Source organism: Balaenoptera borealis (genome assembly GCF_965194805.1).
Source record: "Balaenoptera borealis genome assembly, chromosome: 1".
NCBI lineage: Eukaryota > Metazoa > Chordata > Mammalia > Artiodactyla > Balaenopteridae > Balaenoptera > Balaenoptera borealis.
In genome coordinates this window covers 175,815,059-175,823,326 of record NC_138860.1, presented here as the reverse complement: position 1 = coordinate 175,823,326, position 8,268 = coordinate 175,815,059, and positions in this window count along the sequence as shown.

The following is an 8,268-nucleotide window of genomic DNA, read 5'->3' as shown; positions in this document are numbered from 1 at the left end:
ATGGAGTCTCCAGTATTGGCTTTTCTTAGAACTAGAAGCAGTTTTATCTGGAGGCTGAAACCTTAGGCCAAACCAAAGTGTCCAAAGGTGGCATTAAAGAATCAGCAAGTCAGTGGGAAAAGCCCTTTGGGAGAAGGAAAGGGAGAAAAAAGGGGGAGTAGTTGGTGATGTTTTAAAAGAGGAACCCCAGACCTCCCTGGTGGCGCAGTGGTTAAGAATCCACATGCCAATGCAGGGGACACGGGTTCGAGCCCTGGTCCGGGAAGATCCCACATGCCGCGGAGCAACTAAGCCCGTGTGCCACAACTACTGAGCCTGCGTTCTACAGCCCGCGAGCCACAACTACTGAGCCCGCGAGCCACAACTACTGAAGCCTGCGTGCCTAGAGCCTGTGCTCTGCAACAAGAGAAGCCACCGCAATGAGAAACCCGCGCACCGCAGCGAAGAGTAGCCCCCGCTCACCGCAATGAAGATCCAGTGCAGCCAAAAATAAAATGTAAATAAATAAATAAATTTATTTAAAAAAAAAAAAGAGGAACCCGAAGCAGCAAATTGCTTGCTCTGGTCTGAATGCTTCCGATGTTGAAATCTGAATGCGTGATGTGATGTTATTAGGAGATCTGGCCTTTGGGGACTGCGCCCTTATAAAAGAGGCCTGAGAGAGCTCCCTTGCCCCGTCCACCATCTGAGGACACAACAAAAAGTCAGCCTCCCAGAAGAGGGCTCTCCCCCAACCATGCTGGCATCCTAACCTCAGACTTCCAGTCTCCAGAACTGTGAGAAATAAATTTCTATTGTTTTTAAGCCATGCAGTCTGTAGTGTTTTGTTATAGCAGCCTGAACTAAAACACTGCCGATGGTGGAGTTTCTGGGGTGATGATAGGCTGGTGCAGAGAAGGACCCTCAGGGACAATAAGTCACTACCAACCTCCCTTTGGCAAAAAGCCCAGTCCAGTGCTTTTAAAAACCCAGATACTGGAAAGCCCCTTAAGAGGTAAAATGAAATTTCTGACCCATTTGGGGAGGTGGTCAGCCAATAATCAGCATGTTAAAACCATTGATTAGGAACTTACTGACATATTTCTACAGGCTAATGCCATACAACAAACAGGCATTCCTGCAGCAAAATCATCTTACAGCTCACATGATGTTCACAATAATCCTGTGAGGACGGCTATCACCATCCTTCCCTTACCAATGAGACAATGAGGCTCAGAGAGGTCAAGCAACCTGCCCAAGTTCACACGGCCATGAGGTGGTAGAGCTGTGGCTTGGGGCCTGGTCTTTGGATCCTAAAGCCAGTTTCCTTCCCAGCACTCCACAGATAGTCTCAGAAACATGAGCTGAAAGGCCAGAGATGGGTGAGAAATATAACTGTCCCTAGTAGATAGGGTAGCAGGTCCCCGGAAGAAAAGAACCAGATATAGAGAAGCCACTTTAGGCCTAACCCTTTTTTTCTTTTAATATTTATTTATTTATTTATTATTTGGCTGTGCCGGGTCTTAGTTGAGGCACACGGGATCTTCATTGCCACATGCGGGATCTTCATTGCGGCGTGCGGGGTCTTTTAGTTATGGCATGTGGGCTCTTAGTTGCGGCATACGGGATCTAGTTCCCTGACCAGGGATCGAACCCGGGCCCCCCCACGTTGGGAGCGTGGAGTCTTAACCACTGGACCACCAGGAAAGACCCAGGCCTAACCCATTTTGTGATCTAAGCTTGGCCACAATGCTTGCCCTTGAACACGTCTCAGTAATAATGATCTTAAGGGAATAGACAAGAGAAGTAACAAGAGCAAAGATAATAAATCAGTTGTAAAGACTCCCAGTTCTGTTTCAATGGTAAAGATTAGCCTGAAGCACTGTCTTGAGCTGTTTGGCAGAGTTTAAACCCCTCAACCATGAGATCAACTGGAACCTAAGGAATGATGATGCTAACCTTTGCTGACCCTCAGGACTTCAACCAACTAAAGCTTGGACTCTGTCAACCTTTCCCCCAACTCTATGCTGAGTTCTCCTCTGCTCAAGCCCCCTCATGAATATGCATGTACCCTCAGCTTAAAACTTCCCCGGTTTTGCTGCTCCAGGAGACACTGCCTTGGGCAGGATCCCCGGTGTTCTCCTTACTTACTGTGAGTGATAAATCCGTCTCCCGTTCCTTGGCTTTGTTGTGTCTTTTGGCTCAACATCTACCAAGAGGTGAACCCAGTTTTTGGGTAACACTAGGGCCTCACTTTACCTTTTATGAACTTATGGGAGTTAACAGCCAAAAATTTCTGTTCGCATAAGAAGATGCAAAATAATTAGTAAACAGCAAAGCTTAGATGAAGTTGAAATTAACTACATCATCCAACCACCCACTCATACATCATTTCTCTATCACCACCTGTATCCAAGAGGAAAGACCAGAATTGGTCATGTCATCGGCAAAGGGTTTAGTAACAGCCCCGTCAGTGTCCCCAGCTCCCCATCGCCCTGGTTGTAAGAATATTTTTCTCTGCGGTTTGTGGTTAGAGCGCCCCCATGTGTTTCTACTTTGCCTTAAGTCTTTTAAAGCAGGGGTCCCCAACCCACCCCCCGCCCCGGGCCACGGACCGGTACCAGCCCACAGCCCGTTAGGAACAGAGCTGCACAGCAGGAGGTGAGCGGCGGGCCTCTGCGGTGCCCCATCGCTCGCATTACCGCCTGATCCCCCCACCCCCAGAGTCAGTGGAAAAATTGTCTTCCACGAAATCGGTCCCTGGTGCCAAAAAGGCTGGGGACCGCTGTTTTAAAGGACCTACTGTACTGCCAGCATCCTCTGGATTTATAATGGGGGGAGGGGTGCCGTATCTACTAGAATCACCACAACACTGAGAGGTAGTTGGAAACCTGGGCTCAGAGGGGCTGGAGGACCATAGGAGGAGAGTGGTAAAGCCAGGGTTCTAATCCAGTTAGGTCAGCCTGTTCTTTCTGCCACCTTTCCCTGCATCACACTGATCTCCGGGCACAGAGCCTGGTCCTCAGAAACTGATGTGTGGATGGTTCCAAACGCTGGCATCGTGCTGGCCTCACACTCCAGTCCAGTAGCTCTGACCCTCAACCCTGGCGGCAGCCCTTCCCTCAGGGGAGACAGACCCCTCCAGCTCATCTTCCCCTCCAGGTCCCACCCTCGATATTCACTTAGTGAGCCACTCCCGGAGGCTGGGAGCCCAGAGATGAACAAGGCTGTGGCTGCAGTCACGTCCTTTCCTCCCTTCATTCCTTCAGACATTAATTCGCTGAGAGGCAGAGCTGGCCTCTGGCTAAGATGCTGGGGTCAGGCAACTTGTGTTCCAGCCCTAGTTCTGCTACCTTCTCACCGGTGGTCCTGCTCCTGAGCCTCCGCGTCCTCACTTTCCAGAGAGAGTTCGTAGCAGCATAAAGGGGATGGTGCGCGCAGGGCTCCGGGGCAGGGCCTGGAAGGCGGTAGGCAGCGATTCTGCATTTACTCAACAAACGCAGGGTTTGCAATGGGTCGGGCTCTGTGCTTGCTGGAGACAGGAATGAATCCATTCGCTTCTTGAGGCCCAGGACGACCCAGGAGGCAGATATGTATAAAGCTAGAGCTCCCACCCTTTCCCATACACACGCCTGAATGCCCAGGGACAGCAAGTACAGGACCTCCTCTGGACCCCAGGTTCCTGCCTTCACCTCCCATCCTCAGGCCTGCCTTTGACCCTTGGGCCATCTCTTAGTTCCCAGCCTGGCATTGGGAGTGGTGGGGAGAGGGTGTCGTTCATCATCTCAAAGCCCAGAGGTGCCTCCTTTTGGTGGGCAGCGGACTCACGCCCCTCCCCACCTGAAAGCATGACAGCCCACCCCCCGACAGCTGGGCCCTGGGTTTCTCCCACGTGGTCCAGAGGACCAGTGGGAGCCAATGGGGATGTGGGGATGCAAGGGGCAGGCCTGGGATGTGGGCTGTAAAAGGGGGTGGGGCCGGGCACCCGGTGGGTCGGCTCTAGATGCCAAGAAGCACCAGGGGCTCCTCCCGACTCAGGAGGTAGACACGACCCCCTTGGAGCCGGGGGAGACCACAGCAGCCTCCCCAGGTGCGAGGTGTTGGGGAGGCCCCCTTCCCCTTCCTTCCTGGCCAACTGTTTTCCTCTCCTGTCTCAACCTCTGCTGGCCCAGTCCCAGGGAAGGTGAGCTAGGGGCAGGGGCCCTGAGCACACCTGTCCTTCTCTCTCCCAGCAGCTCCCAGCAGCTCCCAGCATGGGCAAGAGATCAGTATCGTGGTCATCGGCCACGTGGACTCGGGCAAGTCCACCACAAATGAGCGTCTTACCTACGAATGCGGGGGTGTCAACAAGAGGACCATCGAAAGGTTTGAGAAGGAGGCCTCCGAGCTGAGGCTGCTCTGCCTGAGTGCCCCCTGCCCCCTTTCCAGCCTTGGTTTCCCTGGGAGGGAGCCCTTGTGCTGGGGGAGGGCACAGCCCGCTCCCGCTGAGCACCTGCTGGGCTGGTAGGTGCTTTTCTTCATCATTCCAGGCAGGTGGTGTGGCTGCCATTTTCCAGGTGAGGAAATGAGGCTCGGGAGGGTTAAACAGCTCGCCTGAAGGTGGCACCAAGGTTTAAATTCAAGTGTGCCACACTGTATCTCAGGAGGTAAAGCTGCATCCCCATTTAAAAGGGGGAAAAGGATTCATTTGCCGTGCACCTATTATGGATGTTGAGGCAGACCCTGGAGATACAACGGCGAACATAACAAGCCTTGACCCCCGGAACTCTTGGTCACACACCATTGTGCCACACGACCAGCTCAGTAACCGCGTGGGTGCTGTAGGGGCCCAGGGCAGGGATAATGAACACGGCCTGGGAGGCCCTGAAGGCTTCCCAGAGGAAGGGACCCCCTCTGAGTCTTGAGGAAATGAGGAGGGTATCCATGGGCCACGAGGAGACCAGAAGAGCAGGTCAGAGCACCTCAGGTGGAGTGCGGTTGATGAAAGGGGGACACGGGCCTTGACAGCCCTGCTAAGGAGTCTAGCCACTGTCCCTGCAGCCACTAAAGGACTGCAAGCACGGGAATGACGGGGTCAGACAAGTCTTTTAGGAAGAGCACACTGGGGGCAGCAAAGGGACAACAGACCAAAGGGCCCAACACTGGGGGCTGGGAAGCCAGTCAGCAGGTTGTTGCAGCTGAACAGGTGAGCAAGAATGCTGGCCTGGGCTCAGGCAGCAGCAGTGGCATGGAGAGTAATGGATGGAGTCCAGGGCCGTGGAGGTGGGGAACCCACAGAACCTAGGGGTTAGCTCTAGGTAAGGGGGTGAGGGAAGAAGAGGAATTCCTGGCTCGAGAAAGTGGATGGTTGGTGAATACCAGAGGCAGAGCTGGTCTGGGTCTGAAAGAGTCTGCCCGAGGTGTGTGACACTTGAGGTGTCCACGGGGCAGCTGTATATTGACGTCTGGAGCTCGGGAGGGAAGCCCAGGTTGGAGACTAGACCACGGGAGTAAGCAGGGCACATGCTGTGGGAAAGGGTGAGGGACAGAGCCCTGGGATGGGTGGAGAAAGAGAAGCCCATGCAGGAGAATGAGAACGGAGGGCCAGGGAGGTGGGTGGAAAACCCTAGAGAAAGTTAAAGAAGCATGTCAGCAAGATGGGAGGGGTCTGAGAACCAGCTGCTGCACAGGTATAAATAAGGAGGATTGAAAAAAGACAGTAATTAACAGGGCATAAATTTGTGCCATCGGCTACATAGATCCCGTTTTCCTACTCTTGGCTTCCAGAGGTGCCGTCAGTTGCTGTGGAGTTGCTTATGGGGCAGGGGCCAGTCAGGAAAGCTTTAGAACCCTGAGAAAAGACGGGCTGGCCCAGAGCCAGCATGGTGGAGCATAACCGAGAAGTTCCTGGAGAAACAAATGACCAGATGCGGTGGTTCTCGAATTTTCGGGTCTTAGAAACCCTTTATACTCTTACAGGGACCCCAAAGAGTTTTTGTTTATGTCAATTAGACATAGCTGCATTTACCATATTCAAAATTAAAACTGAGTTTTTAAAATATTTAATTCATTTAAAAATAACAGTATGGGGACTCCCCTGGTGGTGCAATGGTTAGGAATCCACCTGCCAGTGCAGGGGACACAGGTTCGAGCCCTGGTCCGGGAAGATCCCACATGCCACGGAGCAACGAAGCCCATGTGCCACAACTACTGAGCCTGTGCTCTGGAGCCTGCGAGCCACAACTACTGAGCCCATGTGCCACAGCTACTGAAGCCCACGCACCTAGAGCCCATGCTCCGCAACAAGAGAAGCCACCGCAATGAGAAGCCTGCGCATCGCAACGAAGAGTAGCCCCCGCTCGCCGCAACTAGAGAAAGCCCGCACGCAGCAACGAAGACCCAACGCAGCCAAAAATAATAAATAAATAAATCTATTAAAAAAATAAATAACAGTAATAAACCCCTTACATATTAAATAAATATCATAGTTTTGTGTTTGAAAAATAACTATTTTTCAAAACAAAAAAATCTTAGAGTGGTTGCATTGTTTTACATTTTTTGCAGGTATCAATAATGTCTGGCTTAATGGCAGACAGCCGGATTCTCTTATCAGCTTCTGCATAAATCTGTTGCAATTTCATATCATGTAGTCTCTAAAAAACACAGCTAGAGGACCTGGAACCACTCTTCGAGAACTGCTTATCTAATACATATTCTAAACTGTGGGAGACTTTATACAAGTTCCTAAGTCAGGACACCTGGGTTCTAGTCCTATCTCCTAACAAACTAATTCATTTTCTTGAAGAATCTACCTGGTCTCTGGATTCTCCTGATCTCCACTCTGCCTTCAGGGCCTAGCACAGCACTTAGAACTGAAATGAACAAATGTTCAGGGTCTCCCAGCTGGCAAGAGGTAGAGTACAGCCTAGACCAACATGGTAACCTGTATATGCTACAGAATTTTTAGTAGCCTCATTTTCACCAGTGCTGAAAGAAATTCAACTTACCCAGGATCCCAGGGGTAATTCTCAGTCACAGCTACCATTTAACACAGGGTAATGGTTAAGAGCATGAGCTTTAGCGTCAGATGCCTTGGGTTCAGATCCTGCCTCTGCTGCTTATTACCTGTGTGATCTTGAGCTAGTCAGTTCATTTCTCTATTACGTCATCTGTAAAATGGAGATAATAAAACTTCACTGAATCACTGTGAGAATTCAATGAGATAATCCATGTTAAGTACTAAAAACAGCACCAGGTACATGGTCAGCATTACTTACATGTTTGCTGCTGTTACTTCAAGGCTCACTGTGGCCCTGGGTCACTCTGACTCTAAAACTTGCTCTGAAAGAAAAACTTAATTGTACTAGTAATACATTCTATTATTTTAAAAATTCAAAGGCATCTCCATACACTGCCCTGTTACTGTCTCCTCTGACTCTCAGCTTACTCGGGAACTTTCTTCTTGGTCGGTAGGCAGCTTTGGAAGGCAGAGTGACCCTGGGGTTTTCCCTCCCACTCCTAGCCCAGATGGGCAAAGGCTCCTTCAAGTACACCTGGGTGCTGGACAAGCTGAAGGCAGAGGGGGAGCATGGCACACCACTGACATCTCCCTGTGGAAGTTCCAGACCAAGACACACTACATCACCAACATCAATGTCCCGGGTCACAGGGACTTCATCAAGAACATGATCATGGGCACCTCGCAGGCACCACCAGGGGGTGCTGTCTGCTCTGCCATGGGGGCCCTGCTATGAGGATGGGCAGTGGCTGTTCTAGGACAGGTCTGAGTTGGACCTTCCTCTCTGTCCCTCAGGCCAGCCGGACTGCGCTGTGCTGACCGTGGCAAGTGGTGTAGGCGAGTCTGAGTCTGGCGTCGTCAAGAACAGGCAGACCCGTGATTATGCACAGCTGGCCTGTACACTGGGCGTGAAGCAGCTCATAGTGGCGGTCAACAAGGTGGACATCACAGAGCCTGTTTACCGTAGGGCGCGCTTCGAGGAAACCAGCAAGGGGGTGAAGGCCTCTCTCAAGAAGATCGGTTACAACGCTAAGGCTGTTGTCTTTGTGCCCATCTGAGGCGGACTTGGGGACAACATGACAGAACCCAGCACAAAGGTGAGGGCGGATGGGGGCAGGGCCAATTACATGAGACTTTCCAACTCAAATCTTTGGGCTTTTCCTAGAATATAATACCTAGGATTTAGAGTGTGCTTCTAGGTCAGTCACCGTGAGTGATCTCCATCCCCGTGGGATACATGATTTGATTCCCATTTTACAGAGGAACAAACAGAGGTAACTCAAGACTACGTG